The sequence below is a fragment of the Aedes aegypti genome, chromosome 2 (assembly GCF_002204515.2).
Source record: "Aedes aegypti strain LVP_AGWG chromosome 2, AaegL5.0 Primary Assembly, whole genome shotgun sequence".
Lineage (NCBI taxonomy): Eukaryota > Metazoa > Arthropoda > Insecta > Diptera > Culicidae > Aedes > Aedes aegypti.
In genome coordinates, this window is record NC_035108.1 from 17,956,639 (window position 1) to 17,975,732 (window position 19,094).

Sequence of the window (19,094 nt, forward strand, 5' to 3'; positions counted from 1 at the left end):
CTAATAAATCATCTCCAACTTTCGACTATCTTTTTAATTCGGTGAAAAGCAGTTTCGGGCAGCTCTGAAAAAGTGATTTAGGGTGCGATTCGAAGCATCAAGTCAACAGTGATAGGGAGGAAGACTACATACTTCTGAAGTTCTCTGATTCAGCCCTTCTGTTGATGCACAAGTGCATCTGATGTAGTTATTTACGGTTATTGGTTTTTACGCTTTGTTTGAGCTCCCTCCCTGCGGTGACGATTTAACACGTTCGTTGTTCGTTGTACGTTCGCTTTTCGTACTCATCTTGCGTACACTAGAGCAGCGTGCTCGATTTGGCGCACGGGGGTCATCTACACCTAATACTTTTAGGGTCGTTGGGGGACCACTTAGCGTCCACGTACGGACTTCAAATTTGTATCTGTTTTTTTTTTTCTAACCAAAACGAGCACTCTACAATTACGAACTTATAACATTTCTCATTTTCGAAAAATAAGGGATGGCCTAGTGCGTATGCTGGAGTATACTGCTTTCTTAAGGATACTGAGCGAAATCTAGGTATTCCTATCGGGCATTAGAGATTTCTTGCGGATTCCTTGTATAGTTAGTTATTGCGGATGCTGCACGAAATCTGGCGATTTTCAGTAAACTGCTAAGATTTCAAAGTCTTCCTATAAACTTCTAGCGGAATACGTCGGATTTCTAGGGATATTTCGAGTATTGCTATTTAAATCTTAAGGATTCTGATTTCAGGATTCCAGTGCTTTTTTGGGGATTACCATACTTTGGAGACTTCTGATTTTTTCAGCAATATCGTACCGGAATCTTAGAATGCCCCTAAAATTCCTAAGAAGCTCTTGGGCAGATGTCAATTCCTATTTGAATCCAAAGCCAGAGTTCTAAGCAAGATCCTGTGGATTCCAAGCAAACAACTTCAGTGTACTAGCGGGTCCATGAGGATTCTCAACGACCACCTGAAGATTACTATCGGGCACTTGGGATATCATTGCGATATCTGGCGAGTTCCCGTTGATTTCAAAAATATACTTGATTCATAACACACAAGCTCAACTTCTGGAACACAGTTAAACTCATTTTAAATTAAAGTAACAAGAAGCTTATTTGTGCGTTATACGAAATTGAAGGCCACAGTTATGGATCATGAGGGCCCCATGCGGCTTGAGCAGGCTTGATAGAAACTCCTCTGCGATGCAAAGAGGAGGAGATTTTGCCGTTTTTCTGAGAAGAAAAAATTGAGAGTGCAAAAAAATGCGAGGATTTTTTCAGGTACTCTCTCTCTCTCTTTTGTTGCAATGCTCACCTTTACTCACACTTCAAAAGAACTCTTGAGTCTGCCGCCCGAACAAAACAGTCCTCGGGGAGTTGTGAGAGCACCCTTTTTGATGGAATTTTACTCCAGAGTTGTGTTTTGTGCTGCATCTTCCTCGCTCATTTTTCGTTGCCTCTCTGCTTACCATTTTTTCGCTCCCTCGCAAAGAGTCAAAGGCAGCATGCTGCTCACCGTATGTCACCGAACTCGGATGATGTTGAGGAGGATTATCAAGCCTGGGCTTGAGAACCGCAAGTTGAGCATTACTGTTTTATACCATCTTGTAATCATTTATCTTTGAATTCAACATAATATCCATATTACTATGGTGAACCCTATTGAGGGTTTTCAAATGTCCCGCAATTTTTTGTGTAGATCAATTAACTTCAGCTGTTTCTCTGCGCCCGACTGCAGTAAATCATTCGATATGAGATGCCTTACTATGCAAGAAACATAATTTTGAAGACCCATTTCCAAATAACCGCTAGGGCTTCAAAGATAAGCTTTTTTATTAGGTTCATTAAATTAAAAAAAAATCATTCAGTTTTGTACCGTTTCGAAGTCTGGCCATCATTCGGTTCCATAAAGATGATGTAACAATATCATAATGATATTTTTGGGATTAAAAAGGGTTTCCCATTTTAGCAACTGAAATTTCGACTTTGTTGCCAAAAACGGAATCCCACTGTATATCGCTTACTGTCGAACTTATGTGCGGAAACGTTGCCAGATTCTTGACCAATCCATGCAAAGGTGTCCTGAAATAAGCGAGTTTACCATATTGTAGGTTCTGACGAAATCGGGGGTTCGTAGATTGAATCAGTTCGTAAGACGAGGTTTTGCTTTTGAAGTCGACTTACAAGATTTTTTTATTAATTTGGGAAATTATGCTTTTTTAGAATCCATAGCATATTTTTGAATCATGTGTGTGGAATTTGAGGTCTTCCAAAAATTCCTTGGAGTTTGAGCATATGTGTAAATGGAGATCAATTTATGATTTCTAACTAGCAGAATATTTCATAATAATGGTATAGACTTATTAACCTTCATGTAACTAAAAGGAGTATTGCATTTATTTGTACGGATGACCTTCCTCCTCCAAGGACTTTATCGAATACAGGATCTATAAGCGTAACCAGTGGTCTATTAATAGGTTTTGATTATGACACAAACCCTTAGCCATTCACTAAGTAAACAAAGTATTGTTTTGATTCGTACCGAATTTATTAATTCATGTTCTTGTACAGGCCTTAAGATCTTGAGCAGTTGTTTATTGATTGTTTTGAATTATGGCGTACAACTCTTGAGGGAATAAGTATAGTGAGTTTTATTTTCATTTCCCCCTATTGATAGAAGTTAACGAAATATTGTGCTTATTTGGACCGACGATCTTGATTCTCCAAGAACTCCATTGAATTTAGTCTATCTATCAATATGTCACTCTCTATAAATGTAGATCTCATGATATTTCAGGACGCTCATTATAGATCTTAATAACATAAGTCTGCTGAACGTATACTGCTTATTACGCTGGTAGATCCTGTAGTTCTTGCGGACTGTCTTCCCGGAAGTTCTTAGATGGCTAAGACTTCCGTTGTATTCATCAACATTCACAGTTAATTTCTTCAAACATGTAACATGTCAATATGTAACAAATTTTGATCATTGATTTCAAGTACTATATTTCAGGAAGTTCTTGGATGATCGTGCTTGTCTACAAACATTTATTTGAATGAACTCTATTTTAATTTAATGAAACAAACTTCATTGAATTACAAACAGTGCGTACTGGATCAAAAATCGCTCACTATGCACCTTATTACTATGTAAATTCTAAGACCAGTATTCCAATAAGTTTATGGTTGACTGAGAACATCACTTAAGAGGAAAATAACCATCATCGATTTACAAATTTTCAAAACCAATTTTTTTGCTCAAAATCAAAGCAATGCTCAAGGAAATATATCATTGCAATGCACTTGCTATCTGACATACGATGATAGATTTGAATAAGCATTGATTGAAATTTGAACAAAAAAACTGATTTTTGAGCCTTAAATGCAACACAATAAAATCAAAGCAACGTATTGCTCTGAGCTTGTTTGCATATTGAAATATTGAAATGGTTCATAGATCACACTTGTGGATCTGGAGAATACATTGTAATTTGAAATTTATGGCAAGTATGGCCAATAATGTGTTAGAATAACTGTTATATGAACTAAGCTACAAAACATAAGTTGAAAACAAATCAGATTATTTCCGCGTAACTCATCATTCGAATACATAATCGCCCATTTATTTGTCTAAAATCAATTAACGAATTGATTATTGAATTTGCGTAAAAAATACTTCGTAATTTGAAATATTAGTGTATAAGTATATGTTACTTTGTGATCGAGTTATTTCTCTTCAAGCATTACATAAGTGATCATTTTGGATTTCTAGTGAGACTCTAGGTTGATTCACATGATCTTTGGCAAAGTCATAGCATAAACTCGAACGTGTTCTACGGAGGATTACTATGATCTAACGCTTGAAGGATTCCTAACAATATCTTTGATGAATTTCTGAAGAGATCCTTAGCGGGTTTCTGGAATGTTCCTTGGCGAATTCCAAGCGGTGTCAGTTGAGATGTTTTGATAAATTCCCCTATGAATGTTTTATGCAATCAATCTATTCTACTACACACATTGTTAAATAACAATAATAAGAATACAGCAACTCATTAACTTGTTATCTTCTCTTTACTTTCAGGTAAGCATTGGTGAACAACAAACATACGTATGGGATGAAGGTAAAAGTGAAATTTTAAATTATCTTTGAGAGTATGCTACAACTTATCACGATATCGTAAGCACATTTGTACTTTCAATTGAATGGATTTACATATCAGACGCGAAGGAACTAGATATTCTAGTAGCGATCGTTTCCGTTATGTACATAGATGATGTTGGGTTCAGTCCTCCACATTATGTTACATCATTACATCTTTCCATTAATCCATATCTCATGACGTACATTACGATCATAGCATAACCAGAAACAGTCCCAGGAATGGTCTCCCTTGTAATTAATATTTTACTGAAGTGGATCTGTTCAATGGGAATATAATGCCAAGAAGGAAACAAAGAAGTAGACCATTCTGATACATTGGTCACTTACTAACCAACGCGAACTTGTGTCATAAACACCCTAGACACCGCAATCCACCTGAACTTATACAGACTTAGTAATTTGTTCAATTTGCAGTAGATGTTCAAATGCTTAATCTTCCCTCATGTATAGGCATCTTGCACTCTTAAACTTACAACACAATTTTCATCAGTATAGATTGAAAGATGTTAGCTACGTTTCGAATTAAAAAGTGATCAGTTCTGAAATTCAGACATTGTAGGTTCTATTTTGATAAACGATTCTCAACCACTGTCCCAACTGAGAAAAGCTCTTGTTTTCAAATCCGCGTCGTAAAACATCCACCCACTACACATGTCGTTGAGATTTCTATTTCAAATCGCACAGCACCTTCAGTGGGCACACGAGGGCAGCCTTCGAGTCGGCAAATCACTGAAAATCCCCATATCACGCTAATAATAAAACAACGAAACCCGAAATAATCTCGCCCATTTCGAAGCTTTTAAGGGAATTACCACCTTGCGCTTCTTTGCTAGTGTGTGATACTGAGTGTGCGGCGCCTGTTTGCTGAGATGTGTATTTACATAAACAACATCACGGCGTTGACTCATCGCAGTAATTTGTCTGATACGGACGCGGGCCGACAGTTAGTAGCTAAGACTATACATTAGGGCGTTCCAAATTCCATAATCGCCGCGCTCCTAAACTGCATAGCAAGTTCTTGAGCTTTTTCGTAATTGGTTAGCATTAATTTGTTTTCCTCTTTCAATTGCAATGCACCTTGCTTCAACAATAGAATTTGTTAAAGTTTCAAGAGCATTGTCAGTATTAAATTGAGAAATATTCTGAAGAGCACTCATCAAATAAGATTCTGCCGTTAGAATTACTAAGTGATTTATTCCATGAGCGATGTTTGGCATCAAAGTTACCAAAAAAAATTGACAAAAAAACTTAACTTAATGCGAGTTAATTTCCGCAGCAAATTAACTTGCTGCCCAGTGCATTAAAAAGACAAATATGCAGCTAATTATAGGTTAATTACATTAACATTAATAACTGTGGTTCAACAGAAGTGCCCAAAGATTCAAAAACTTTGGTTTCAAATGACGAAAAAAGAATGATCATACGCCTATGAATAATAATTGCAACTCACTAAACAAAAATGTTTGGATCTCTTCAGAGTTTCGATCCAGGTTGCAAATGAGTTACAGTTATTATATGCTATATGTTATTAGCTGTAAGAAAATTAAACAGCTCGCCCTCTTTTCCCTTTAAAGAACTTTTGTTTGTGTAATTTGAACCGCCCTATCAAACATATTTTGTATTAGTATCGGTTAGGCATCGTCATAGTACAAACCTTGCCATAGTACTGTGATGACGACAACGACCACTTGCTCAATCGTTTGCTCTCGGACTCGAACAGTAGTAGGTACTGCCACGACACGACACTTCAGCTCAGCTGTGTAAGCCAGTCAATAGTCAGTCTATCCGTCGTCAGTCAGTGAACTACCGGCTGTCATTGAAAATTGTGCACGGTTCGGATCTAGCGCAACTCATCGTTTTTTTTTTTGTTCTTGTATTTCGCGGTCGTCGGTCATTGGCGTTTCGGGCGTTTCGCATTGCGGTGGGCGTCGGCAGCCTGAAGTGATAACGTGTGTCATCTTTTTTTCTCAGTGCTTCGTGGCTGGGTGGGAAAGTGTCAATCGATTGAACGGGGAAAAAATGTGTTGTTTGAGTAGAAGAGCGATATGTTGGCACATGGCCTTGTCTTGAGTGTTTTCCCAATCGCTACCCACAGAAAAAGAAATATTAGCAATTTCAAACAAGTGAAACCGTTCTTCTTATTTTTTCGTGGTGGTGATGTGTAATGGATGAGTTTCGCTCTTTCTCTCGGTCAATCGGCAACAATAACAACAACAACAATAATAGCAACGACGACGTCGACTCGGTCTGCTGCTTGTTTTGATTTCGTTTCTCCACTTCGTGTTGTGACTCGAGTGTAGCCCAGTCAATTAGTGCAGTGGTTACCAACTTATATTCACTGTCGGAAAATGGGGAACGAAATTCAGTGAAAAATCAACATACATTTAGTCGCAGTCAAAATAAAACTAGGTAAATACATTTAAATTGTTGCTTAAATTAAAAAAAAAAAAAAAAAACTACGAAATGATTTATCGGGATTTTTTCAATCTTTTCGCTAGGGGGCTGTCTATTGATTACGTAAGACAATTTTGGCGGTCCTTCCCCATGAACCCTTACGTAATTAATAATTAAACGTAATTACGTAACCTCTAGGGATTTATTCAGGAATTCCCTCAGAATTTTCGGCAGTTATCTAACGTTTCTTAAAGAAATTCTTATAGTGATTTACAAACAAATTCTCAGAAAATGTGTTTAGGATTCTTCGAGGCCTACTTATAGAAATTGCTTCAACTTCAAGTATTCTTCCATAAATTACCCAGGAGTTTCTCCTATGACTTTTCTAGAGATATAACCTGATTTTTTGCAGAATCTCTTTCAAAAGTTTCTCCTGAACTTTTTCACATGATTTCTCTAGGAACTCTATTAGAGATTCCTTTAAAAATACTTCTATGGATTGCTAATCTAGAAGGTTTTTTTATGTTATTTATCTTAAAAATCCTCCATAAGTTATCTCAAAATACAAATTTCCCTAGAAATATATACTAATATTTCAGACAAAACTTTTTTCCGGTGTTGTTGCTAAGATTCTTCCAGTAAATCTTCATGAGCAGGAAATTAACTATATAATTCTCAACGTATTCCTCCATGATATGCCCCAAGAGTTCCTCCAACAGGTCTCCCTGAGATTTCTTCAGCAGGGTGGCCACCGAACCGGAAAAACGGGAAAAGCGGGAAAAATACGGGAACCGTGAATTTAAGACGGTCACCGGGAAAATCATTTTGAACGAGCTCTAAATCTATATACCACAAAAAATTTGTAGAAAGTTGATATGGTTGATGATATTGCCATTTAGAATCTGTGAATGATGAATGATGAAATTTCTTGTAGAAATAGTCTACTTTGCTACACTAAACTTCTTAGAAATGTTTCAATTTTTTTTTATGTCTTTATTAAAGGGACTTTCGGCCCAAGGCCGGTTCGTCTCTAACGTTGTTTCAAATAGGTTGGCAATGTTTCGGAATATTTTATGATTTTTATTCCCTTACTATCAGGGCCTATTTTTTTCTTTAACTTACTCAAAATTTTTGAATCAGAGTTTCAAAACTTCTTGCAGAAGGTTTAAGCAATCCATACTGGATTCAAAATTTTATTTTCCTACTAAATAAAAAAAATAATAAATCCGAATTTTATTGACAACAATGTTTCATTTATAAAAGCTTCTAATGTATCGTTAGTTACCTAATCGACTTAAAATTGAATAAGCTAGGTTGCAGTATGTACAACATGTGCGGCTTTGTATCATCCTTGCCTTAAACTTATTTGCCCTAGTGCTCTAGTTCATTTTTATGATGAAAAAGAAAACGAAATATTGAATAAGAATTGATGTCCTTTTTAATAGGGTAATGAGAAGCACAAAAGGGGTATGTTTATATCCCTTTCGGGACGAACCAGCACAATTGTGCTGTTCGGCACCCTTGACATCGAATGACTATTTCAGCCAATAAATCATTGTTTTACTAAACTTTTTCGATTTCGATTATTGAATTATCATTGATACTTTTAATCAAGCACAACAGATTTTGTTTACATCGTGTTTAGAAAACACCAGCTCAGGGTAAACAAAAAATAAACAAACACCGTAAGAATTGAAAAAGTTTTATCTGTCGCAACTTTTCAACTATTCGTTATTTCTAGGTATGCACAGATACGAATCGAGAGTGAAAGAGTCATTCTTTGAAATGGTGAAGACCAAATGAGAATTGATTCACACAGCAAATATTTCTGGAGGGACAAAGTGGGACCAGCACAATTGTGCTGGTGCCGGCACTTACCCGGTCGATGTTCGTTGTAGACAACCAATTTTCATTTTCAGTATTTTGATCGAATTAAGTGGCTGAATCTGGTTCTAATGTCCACAATAGTGCATTATATTGCATTAAACATGAATGAGTGATTTCATACGAATCATAAGGATGATGTACCGTTCGAAAACTATGTAACAGAAACTCATAGCTTTGGTTTAAAAACTTTTATTTTTTATACGTCCATATTTGAAATAGATTAGGAATCACATTTAATGTTTTAAATCTCCTTTAGCAAATTTTAAGACAAAGTAAATTGGGGAACGTTCAAAAATTACGTCATTCATTTAGGGGAGTAAAGGTGTATGAAAGTGCGACAGGGCATGTGGGCAAAAGCGTGATAGTGGACATGGGGAGGATTTAGATTGACTTAAAAACAATGGACGTAATTTTTAAATTTCCCCTTGTTTTGATAATCTATCAACACCATGTTGACGCGATAATCCATTTTGGTGTTCTACAATGTATGCCGGTTCAATCTGCCATAATATTTATGAAATTTGACAACTGAAGCTGAAAACCTTTACTTACTATTTGCTTCCGAACCACAGAGTCCTTTAAATGGCATACTATTGATGTATGCAGCCCATGCTAGTCTTCTTCTTCTTCTTGGCATTACATCCTCACTGGGACAGAGCCTGCTTCTCAGCTTAGTGTTCAATGAGCACTTCCATAGTTATTACCTGAGAGCTTCCATTGCCAAAGTTGCCATTTTTACATTCGTATATTATGTGGCAAGTACGATGAAACTCTATGCCCAGGGAAGTCAAAGAAATTTCCATTACGAAAAGATCCTTGACTGACCGGGATTCGAACCCAGACACCTTCAGCATGGCTTTGCTTTTTAGTCGTGGACTCTAACCACTCGGCCCCTGCTGGTATTACTCGCAAATATGTTGTTTATGATGTATGAAATGCGTTTGAAATAGTCTACTTAACTATTAAACAATGTTTGAAGTTATGGAGTCTAGATTATCCGCTCATATAAAAAATATCGTTTCATTCCATTTACGTTTAAAAATATATTGTCTTAATCTGGAATTTTGAAACTTAGATAAGCTGATATATTAAAAATAAAAATCTGTACTTTATTGCCGTGCGTATAGTGTTGCAAAGTAACTAGCAGTATCGATCAAAGAAGTTTAGGTTCAATTCCCGCTGTAGTAAACCTAGTGTTCCTATAGTAGCACTACTGTGAGAAACTTTTTTTTTTATTATACGAAATAATTGATGAATCAAGAACTTTTTTTACATCGAATGAAAGCTTTTGATCCACACTTTGTAGAAATAATATGAGAGTTTTGTAAAAATACGGTTTTGATAAGTATTTTGCCAACGCCGTGATGCTAGTGCTACTATAGGAACAGAAATTAGACATAGAACTATGTATTCCTATAGTGGAACACGCGATAATAAAAACAAAAATATGGGTTTTCGTAGTTTTCATATTTTGCCTACAAAACTAAGATAAAAAGCTTTCAGATGATGTAAAAATAATGACGCTAGCGTTATTTTTCGATTTTATACGAATTTTTGTTCTTAGCTATGCGGCTATTGGTACATCGACCCTACCAAACATCAGACTTTTTGAAAACATCTTGCCAGACATTGTTCGAAGGTTTTATCAACAGTCCGCAATAGAGATATGCACAGCTGAGTAGTCGACAAACGAATTACATACATTCTCGAGTATCAGTAAATCGTGCTTCGTTACTTGGCAACCTGGCAATTATTTGTTAAAAATGAAAAACCGAAAAACACAGTTAAGTTCACGAAAAAGAAATTTGGTATGTAGGTTCATTCATGTATTCCTCTAAAAATTTCTCTAAAGGTTAAGATGCATCGAAGCCAAACTCGAATTTTCAAGAGCACATATCAAGAGAACCAGGTAACCGTGTGTACTGGAAATTTAACTCATTGGGCACATTTTGTTACATACTTTCAGGGTTTTTTTTAAGTAATATCTCGAAGATTTCCTTTTAAATTTGCTCCTAATGTTTTATTGGTTTTCTGCCTTGAATAACTCTATAAGCTCTTGAATGTATCCCTTCAAAACTACATTTTGATGAAATTTGCTCACAGTATTCTTAATGTAGTTTGGCCTAGGACTCATCAATAGTTTCAAAAACTCCTCTTAAAACTGTCTTAGAGATTCCTTCAGAAATTCCTCTAATTTCACTTCTATTTTTTTGCAAAATTGTTAAAATTATGAAGGATTCTTACTGGAATCATCTCACGAGATGTTTCATTAATTCGACCAGAAATTTCACGAAGATCTTTTTCAAGCATTTAATCATCCCATAGGTATGGAAATAATTTCAGATATTTATTCACGACTTTATCGAATGTCATTTATGAATACCTTTAAGAACACAAAAAAATCGCAAAATAAAGAAAGTTTCTTAAAATATTATTTTTAAATTTTCATACTGGAAACAATTTTTTTACAACAATTCCAGGTCAAATTCTTTTAAAACAATTCTATAAAAATCTTAAAAACAGTTCTGGATGAATTAAAAAATGTTTTAAAAGTTACATAGAAATCTCCGGTTGAAATATTCTATGAATTATACTTAAAGAAATTGCAAGAAGAGCTTCGAGGCAATTACTGATGCCATTTTAAAAGAAATTCTGGAAAAAAAACCTAAAGAAATTTTCGGTTGATTTTTCTTAGGAATTGCGGTTTCCTAAGAAAAATGCTTAGATAATTCAACGGTTAGGTAGAACTAAGATTCAGATTGATGCGGGTTGTCTTACAGGCCAGAGCAAAATTGCCGATCAAAGGGATCCTTTGGCGTGAAATTTGAGAATGAAATTGTGAGGGTAGCTTTTCTCCCCCTGATAAACAAAAAAAAACTGACTACGCCCATGTCCCTCGCCCCCTTTAAAAGCTATGTAGGTCGTAAACGTAGTTCATAAGCAAATATTAACACGTTAAAATTTGAAAAACAGAAACAAAATATATGTCCCGATTTTGTCAGGTTCCCCATTTTGTCAGCCTAAAATTCATCGGGGAGCTGACAAAATCGGGTCTCTACTGTATTACAATGACTTAAATTCCATTTTAAGCAAATAGACTCGATGTAAAAAATAAAATAAAGTAAACTGGGAGATAGCCAGATAGCCATAACACCCGTACACATGCAACATTGGTCGATTGACAAAGAGAGCTGTTAGTTAATATCTGTGGAAGTGCTCATGAGACGTTGAGAAGCAGGCTTCTTTAGCGTCAGAAAGAAGAAGAAGAAAGTTTATGGTAATTATTTGCACTTAAAAACGTCCAAGTTGTCGGGCACATATGACATAAATTTACATGAATTTTTAGGAAAGCTGCTTGCGCAGACTGAATATTTTGACGTTTCCATTTTAGCTCTAGGAATAAAATGAATGATTCCAGTTATTTAAAATAAATTAGTTCTATGTTACCAACCTTAACAAAAACATCGTTCAAGCATCATTTGAAGGAGGGCAATGTGATTTCAAAAGTGATAGTGTATATGTTAGGTAAAGTAAGTGAAAGAGGTTGGAGGGAGTCTCTAAAAAAATAATTTAATTTTCGAGTCTAGTACACGACTCTGACAACGGCCTTATAGTGGAGGTCGAATTATGCGTAACTGTCAAAGGATACAAACTGTAGTGGAATAAAATTATATAGTTCTCAATTCGGTTTTCATTTATTTATAGGTATTCCCAGGGATTGAATCCTGAGAAAATTGAGAGAATCTCTCACGTATCGCTCTCTGTAACTATCATAACATGCTGCACATTATGAGAGACTGTTTATCGTATACTGCTACAAGTTTGATCAGATTGGGGGGATAGTAGTGCATGATAAAACCCCTCTAAACATGCTCCAAGCCTGGGGGACACTGTTGTTATTGGAAGTTCGTGGATTGTTTATCGTGCCAGTAAAGAAAAACACCTATCCCCAACGGTAAACAAGCGAGAAAAATTGATTTTATCATCGCTCTCTCGTTGGGGCTCTCGCTCGCTGCTTCCATTTATCAGATTTGTTACACCTTGCGATACAATGACGATCGTGGACCGCAACAGATGGGATGTTTTTCTTTGCTTGCTTTGATCGTGCTTCATTCTCAAATGAGAGCGAATTCTGCAACGCCTGGGTATTCCACTAAACAATACGAAGGTTTATTATTATTTTCAATTTTAATTTTTATTGCATTATTATTTTTGAGGAAAAATTCCACATAATTTAGGAGGATCTAAACAAACATAGCAAAACAAAGACGATTTGATTGAGCCAATTAGTTTTCAAGTTATTCACACATGTTTGTTTACCCATTTTTATATGACGTAGACTAGTTCTTGAATAATCTCGATGAACGTCATCGTCACGTGATGCTTTGAATCTTAGAGAGAATATGAAGTATTTTTATCTCTCGTACATTGTTCTCGTTCCATTTATAAAAAAAATCATATTAATTAAAGTACATAATTTTTTAAAATTTCAATGTGCATTAAAAAAACATAATTATTTCTGAACTTTTGGGTCACCCTATCTCACGAAAGAGCACCCTAATGACGAAATAAAAAAATACGGGTCCAAAATTTTTTAAAAATTTTTAAAATAAAAAAAAAATTTTTTTTCGAACATCGACCGCCTTGGGGACGGACCAACACAATTGTGCTGGTCTGAATTTGACCCTAAAAAGTTCATGGAGTGATAGAATAGCCAAAATAAAGAATGTTTTGTTCTACGAGATGATGAGTTTATAAGGTAAATTTTGAAATAATCACTCAAATATGGTCCGTCCCGAAAGGGATATATAAATGAAAATGGAATGCTGTTTGTATGTCACGAGTTAGCTTGAGAACGGGACTACCGATTTGAACAATTCCTTTGTCTTCCTCAAGGGCTCCGACATGTTTGTGTGGAATAATGTTTTTGAAAATCATCCAAGAAAGTTGAGAAAACGAGAATGCAAATTTGACATAAACTTCGGGAATCTCTACATAGAAACCTTCTTATTGGCACAATTGAGGGGGTTAGAAGCAAAGGGGGTGTAAGTGACAGGAACCTAGTTTTAAAAAAATCGATTTTGAAGTTTTTTCAGAAATTTTCCATTTCATACTAATTGTACGGGAGCCTAAAAACAAGCCAATCTTCTACGAATAATACCTATTATTTTACCTTATGAACGAAAAAATCACCCAAAAATACGGTTGGAAAACTTGAAGTAGAATTTTTTAGTATATTAAATTAAGAAACCAATCAAAGGTCACCCTTTGCGTTTGGGCCATCAATTGGGGGTCAATGAAAAACCGGGAAAACCGGGGAAAAAGCAAGAAATACAAAATGGATATTTGGTGGCCACCCTGCTTCAGGTAATCTTGTAGAATGCAATAGTACTTTCCTCAGGAATTTCATATGAAACTTTAGCTGAACATTCCCCCAGTCCCTTCTGAAATTAACTCTAGGATTTGTTTGCAGAACTTTTGCGAAAATCGATGTGAAAACTATTCAATGAGCTACAGAATAAAATGTTTGAGTATATTTTTACTCTATATGTATGAATTTAGGAAAATTATAACAATTCTGAAATTATTCTCAGAACAACAGGAATATACAAGTTTTTCTTGCAAATATCTTAAGGAATGCTTCAGCAAGAAATCCAAGAAGAATTATTGTACAAAAATTCGAATGAAGTTTCTATGTAATAAGTTGGCATCTGAATCGGTTTCTGAAAATGAAATCAAAGTTAATCTTTTAGAACATCTGCCACAAGTATGGAATTGCTTCACCAAGTACTGCAACACCCATTTTCAATATAGCAACATCTCAAAAAGCATAGAATGAGTTGCTGTTGTAATGATTCCCAAATTGAAGTACTCGGTGAATAATTTCTTATGATTCTTATTGGAGAAAGTCAAGATATCTTTCCTATATCTGAGGTTGTCTGTTACATATTTGTATCGACTCAAGATCCCTGTTGTTTAAAGTTTCCTAGGTTTCCTTCTTTCAAAAATTCTGGCTAGTTCTGGCTAGATTCTCGACCTGGTTTCTTTAGAGACCTTTGGTTCAATTAGTTTGAGATCATTGGGAGATTTTTATACAAAATACTAGTGGTCCCGGCAAACTTCGATGAGGAATCTTCCCGGATTCCGATGAGGAATCTCTCCGGATTTCGCTGTGGAATCTCTTCGAATTCCGATGAGGAATCTCTCCGGATTCCGATGAGGAATCTCTTTGGATTCGATGCGGAATCTCTCTGTATTCCTATAAGGAATCTCTCTGTATTCCTATAAGGAATCTCTCTGGATTCCGATGAGGAATCTCTTCGGATTCCGATGAAGAATATCTCTGGATTCCAATGAGGAATTTCTCCGGATTTCGATAAGGAATCTCTCCGGGTTTTCAATGAGGATTCTTTCCAGATTATGTTGAGGAATCTCTCTAGATTCCGATGAGGAATTTTCCAGGATTCCGTTGAGAAATCTTCCCGAATTCCGATGAGGAATCTCTCCGGATTCCGATTAGAAATCTCTCCGGATTTCGCTGTGGAATCTGTCCGAATTCCGATGAAGAATCTCTCCGGATTCCGATGAGGAATCTCTTTGGATTCGATGAGAAATCCCTCCGGATTCCGATGAGAAATCCCTCCGGATTCCAATGAGGAATTTCTCCGGATTTCGATGAGGAATTTTCCAGGATTCCGATGAGAAATCTTCCCGAATTCCGATGAGAAATCTTACCGAATTCCGATGAGGAATCGTCCCGGATTCCGATGAGAAATCTCTTTGAATTCCGATGAGGAATCTCTCCGGATTCTGTTGAGGAATCTCTCTAGATTCCGATGAGGAATCTCTCCTGATTCCGATGCGGATTTTTCCAGGATTCCGTTGAGAAATCTTCCCGGATTCCGATGAGGAATCTCTTCGGATTCCGATGAGGAATCTCTCCGGATTCCGATGGGGAATCTCTTCGGATTCCGATGAGAAATCTCTCCGGATTCCGATGAGGAATCCCTCCGGATTCCAATGAGGAATTTCTCCGGATTTCGATGAGGAATCTCTCTGGGTTTTCAATGAGGATTCCCTCCAGATTCTGTTGAGGAATTTTCCAGGATTTCGTTGAAAAATCTTCCCGGATTCCGATGAGGAATCTCTCCAGATTTCGCTGTGGAATCTCTCCGAATTCCGATGAGGAATCTCTCCGGATTCCGATGAGGAATCTCTTTGGATTCGATGCGGAATCTCTCTGTATTCCGATGAAGAATCTCTCCGAATTCCGATGAGGAATCTCTTCGGATTCCGTTGAGGAATCTCTCCGGATTCCGTTGAGGAATCTCTCCGGGTTTTCAATGAGGATTCTCCCCAGATTCTGTTGAGGAATCTCTCTAGATTCCGATGAGGAATCTCTCCTGTTTCCGAAATCTTACCGAATTCCGATGAGGAATCGTCCCGGATTCCGATGAGAAATCTCTTTGAATTCCGATGAGGAATCTCTCCGGATTCTGTTGAGGAATCTCTCTAGATTCCGATGAGGAATCTCTCCTGATTCCGATGAGGAATCTCTCCTGATTCCGATGCGGATTTTTCCAGGATTCCGTTGAGAAATCTTCCCGGATTCCGATGAGGAATCTCTTCGGATTCCGATGAGGAATCTCTCCGGATTCCGATGGGGAATCTCTTCGGATTCCGATGAAGAATATCTCTGGATTCCAATGAGGAATTTCTCCGGATTTCGATAAGGAATCTCTCCGGGTTTTCAATGAGGATTCTTTCCAGATTATGTTGAGGAATCTCTCTAGATTCCGATGAGGAATTTTCCAGGATTCCGTTGAGAAATCTTCCCGAATTCCGATGAGGAATCTCTCCGGATTCCGATTAGAAATCTCTCCGGATTTCGCTGTGGAATCTGTCCGAATTCCGATGAAGAATCTCTCCGGATTCCGATGAGGAATCTCTTTGGATTCGATGAGAAATCCCTCCGGATTCCGATGAGAAATCCCTCCGGATTCCAATGAGGAATTTCTCCGGATTTCGATGAGGAATTTTCCAGGATTCCGATGAGAAATCTTCCCGAATTCCGATGAGAAATCTTACCGAATTCCGATGAGGAATCGTCCCGGATTCCGATGAGAAATCTCTTTGAATTCCGATGAGGAATCTCTCCGGATTCTGTTGAGGAATCTCTCTAGATTCCGATGAGGAATCTCTCCTGATTCCGATGCGGATTTTTCCAGGATTCCGTTGAGAAATCTTCCCGGATTCCGATGAGGAATCTCTTCGGATTCCGATGAGAAATCTCTCCGGATTCCGATGAGGAATCCCTCCGGATTCCAATGAGGAATTTCTCCGGATTTCGATGAGGAATCTCTCTGGGTTTTCAATGAGGATTCCCTCCAGATTCTGTTGAGGAATTTTCCAGGATTTCGTTGAAAAATCTTCCCGGATTCCGATGAGGAATCTCTCCAGATTTCGCTGTGGAATCTCTCCGAATTCCGATGAGGAATCTCTCCGGATTCCGATGAGGAATCTCTTTGGATTCGATGCGGAATCTCTCTGTATTCCGATGAAGAATCTCTCCGAATTCCGATGAGGAATCTCTTCGGATTCCGTTGAGGAATCTCTCCGGATTCCGTTGAGGAATCTCTCCGGGTTTTCAATGAGGATTCTCCCCAGATTCTGTTGAGGAATCTCTCTAGATTCCGATGAGGAATCTCTCCTGTTTCCGAAATCTTACCGAATTCCGATGAGGAATCGTCCCGGATTCCGATGAGAAATCTCTTTGAATTCCGATGAGGAATCTCTCCGGATTCTGTTGAGGAATCTCTCTAGATTCCGATGAGGAATCTCTCCTGATTCCGATGAGGAATCTCTCCTGATTCCGATGCGGATTTTTCCAGGATTCCGTTGAGAAATCTTCCCGGATTCCGATGAGGAATCTCTTCGGATTACGATGAGGAATCTCTCCGGATTCCGATGGGGAATCTCTTCGGATTCCGATGAGAAATCTCTCCGGATTCCGATGAGGAATCCCTCCGGATTCCAATGAGGAATTTCTCTGGATTTCGATGAGGAATCTCTCTGGGTTTTCAATGAGGATTCCCTCCAGATTCTGTTGAGGAATTTTCCAGGATTCCGTTGAGAAATCTTCCCGAATTCCGATGAGGAATCTTCCCGGATTCCGATGAGAAATCTCTCCGGATTTCGCTGTGGAATCTCTCCGGATTCCGATGAGGAATCTCTCCGGATTCCGATGAGGAATCCCTCCGGGTTTCAATGAGGAGCTTCTCCGGATTTCGATGAGGAATCTCTCCGGGCTTTCAATAAGGATTCTCTCCAGATTATGATGAGGAATCTCTCCGGATTTCGATGAGAAATCTCTCCGGATTTCGATGAGGAATCTCTCCGGACTCCGATGAGGAATCTCTCCGGGTTTTCAATGAGGATTCTCTCCAGATTATGATGAGGAATCTCTCCGGATTTCGATGAGGAATCTCTTCGGATTTCGATGAGGAATCTCTCTGGACTGAGGAATCTCTCTGGACACCGCATTCCGTTGAAGAATCTCTCCGGATTTCGAAGAGGAATCTCTCCGGATTCCGTTTAGGAATTTTCCAATTTGGATGAAGAATCTCTCCGGATTTCGATGAGGAAAGTCTCCGGCTTCCAATAAGGAATCTCTTCAAATTCCGATGAGGAATCTCCAGATTCCCTACAAGAATTTCTTCAGATTTCTCACAGGAATCTCCAGATTTCCGAAAAGAGTGTCACCAAATTTTCAACAGGAATCTATCCAGCTTTCTGATAGGAACCCAAGGAGAGGATTCCAAAGAATCTCTCTTCACTCTCCACTTTCAACTAACGTAATTCTCGTTTGGAAAATGGCGCAATTTATTTAAACAATTTATTGTAAAAATCCGAATAGTCATGTACCAACGAAAATTTTAACATAGGACAGTTAAAGTTAGACCAAATACTAGACAAAAAACGACAAATAAAACTCGTTTTAATCATTCTAAGACAGCGTGGCCGCAAATTCCACAATCTTCTGTCGAATGTTCAAAAAACAGTCTAAAAAGATAAACGAGTTGAGTTATGGTGTTCCGTGACCCTGAGATTGAGAAACACTGCCCTCCTGTGTAGTGTAGTGAAACGAATACGCAGAAGACGAGCAAAGTGTGAGAATATATCAGCTGGCCAGCACCGGCATTGCCACCGGGCATTCGTGAGTACACGCGAACGCAACACCTCAACGCACAAATCGTCAACACGGTGTGCAATACCTAGCTCTAATCGTGATGGTTCCTCAATCAGAGCGCAATTATTAGCCGTGCTTTACGGTGGTTTTCTCGTCATTTTACCCCCGTTTGAGGGTGGAAAATTACACCAACCGAAGAGACTATGCTGCTGTGACGCTGGTTACTGGGTGCCAACTGTAGAGAAAATCGAGTTTACCGACAAAAAAAAACGGAGTCAACAAAACAGACAAGGTGATTTGTAGTGAAGAAACGTTGGATCGTACATATGTTTCAGTTATTTTGGCTTTTTCGGTTGTCTGGCGCAATCGACAGAGATAAATAAATATGTGAGTAAGATCTCCCATGAGTAGGTACCTCTAGGTAAAAGCGAAATTCACCTGCTTGAAAGCTCACTCGCTGTGAGCCAGATCGTG

The 19,094-nt window shown here is 37.8% G+C and overlaps 1 protein-coding gene across 2 annotated transcripts in view; it reads left to right on the forward strand.

Moving 5' to 3' along the window:
- The window catches only part of LOC5571764 (phosphatidylinositol 4-kinase beta), a 401,531-nt gene that overhangs the window by 292,901 nt on the left and 89,536 nt on the right, over positions 1 to 19,094 (forward strand). Inside the window, exon 1 of one of the 2 annotated variants that reach the window (XM_021840062.1) lies at positions 5,881 to 6,559. The exons of the other annotated variant lie outside the window; for it this stretch is intronic. The gene's annotated coding sequence lies outside the window, so the exon portion shown is untranslated. Of the gene's footprint in view, positions 1 to 5,880; positions 6,560 to 19,094 lie in introns of those variants that run through there. 2 annotated transcript variants of the gene reach the window in all.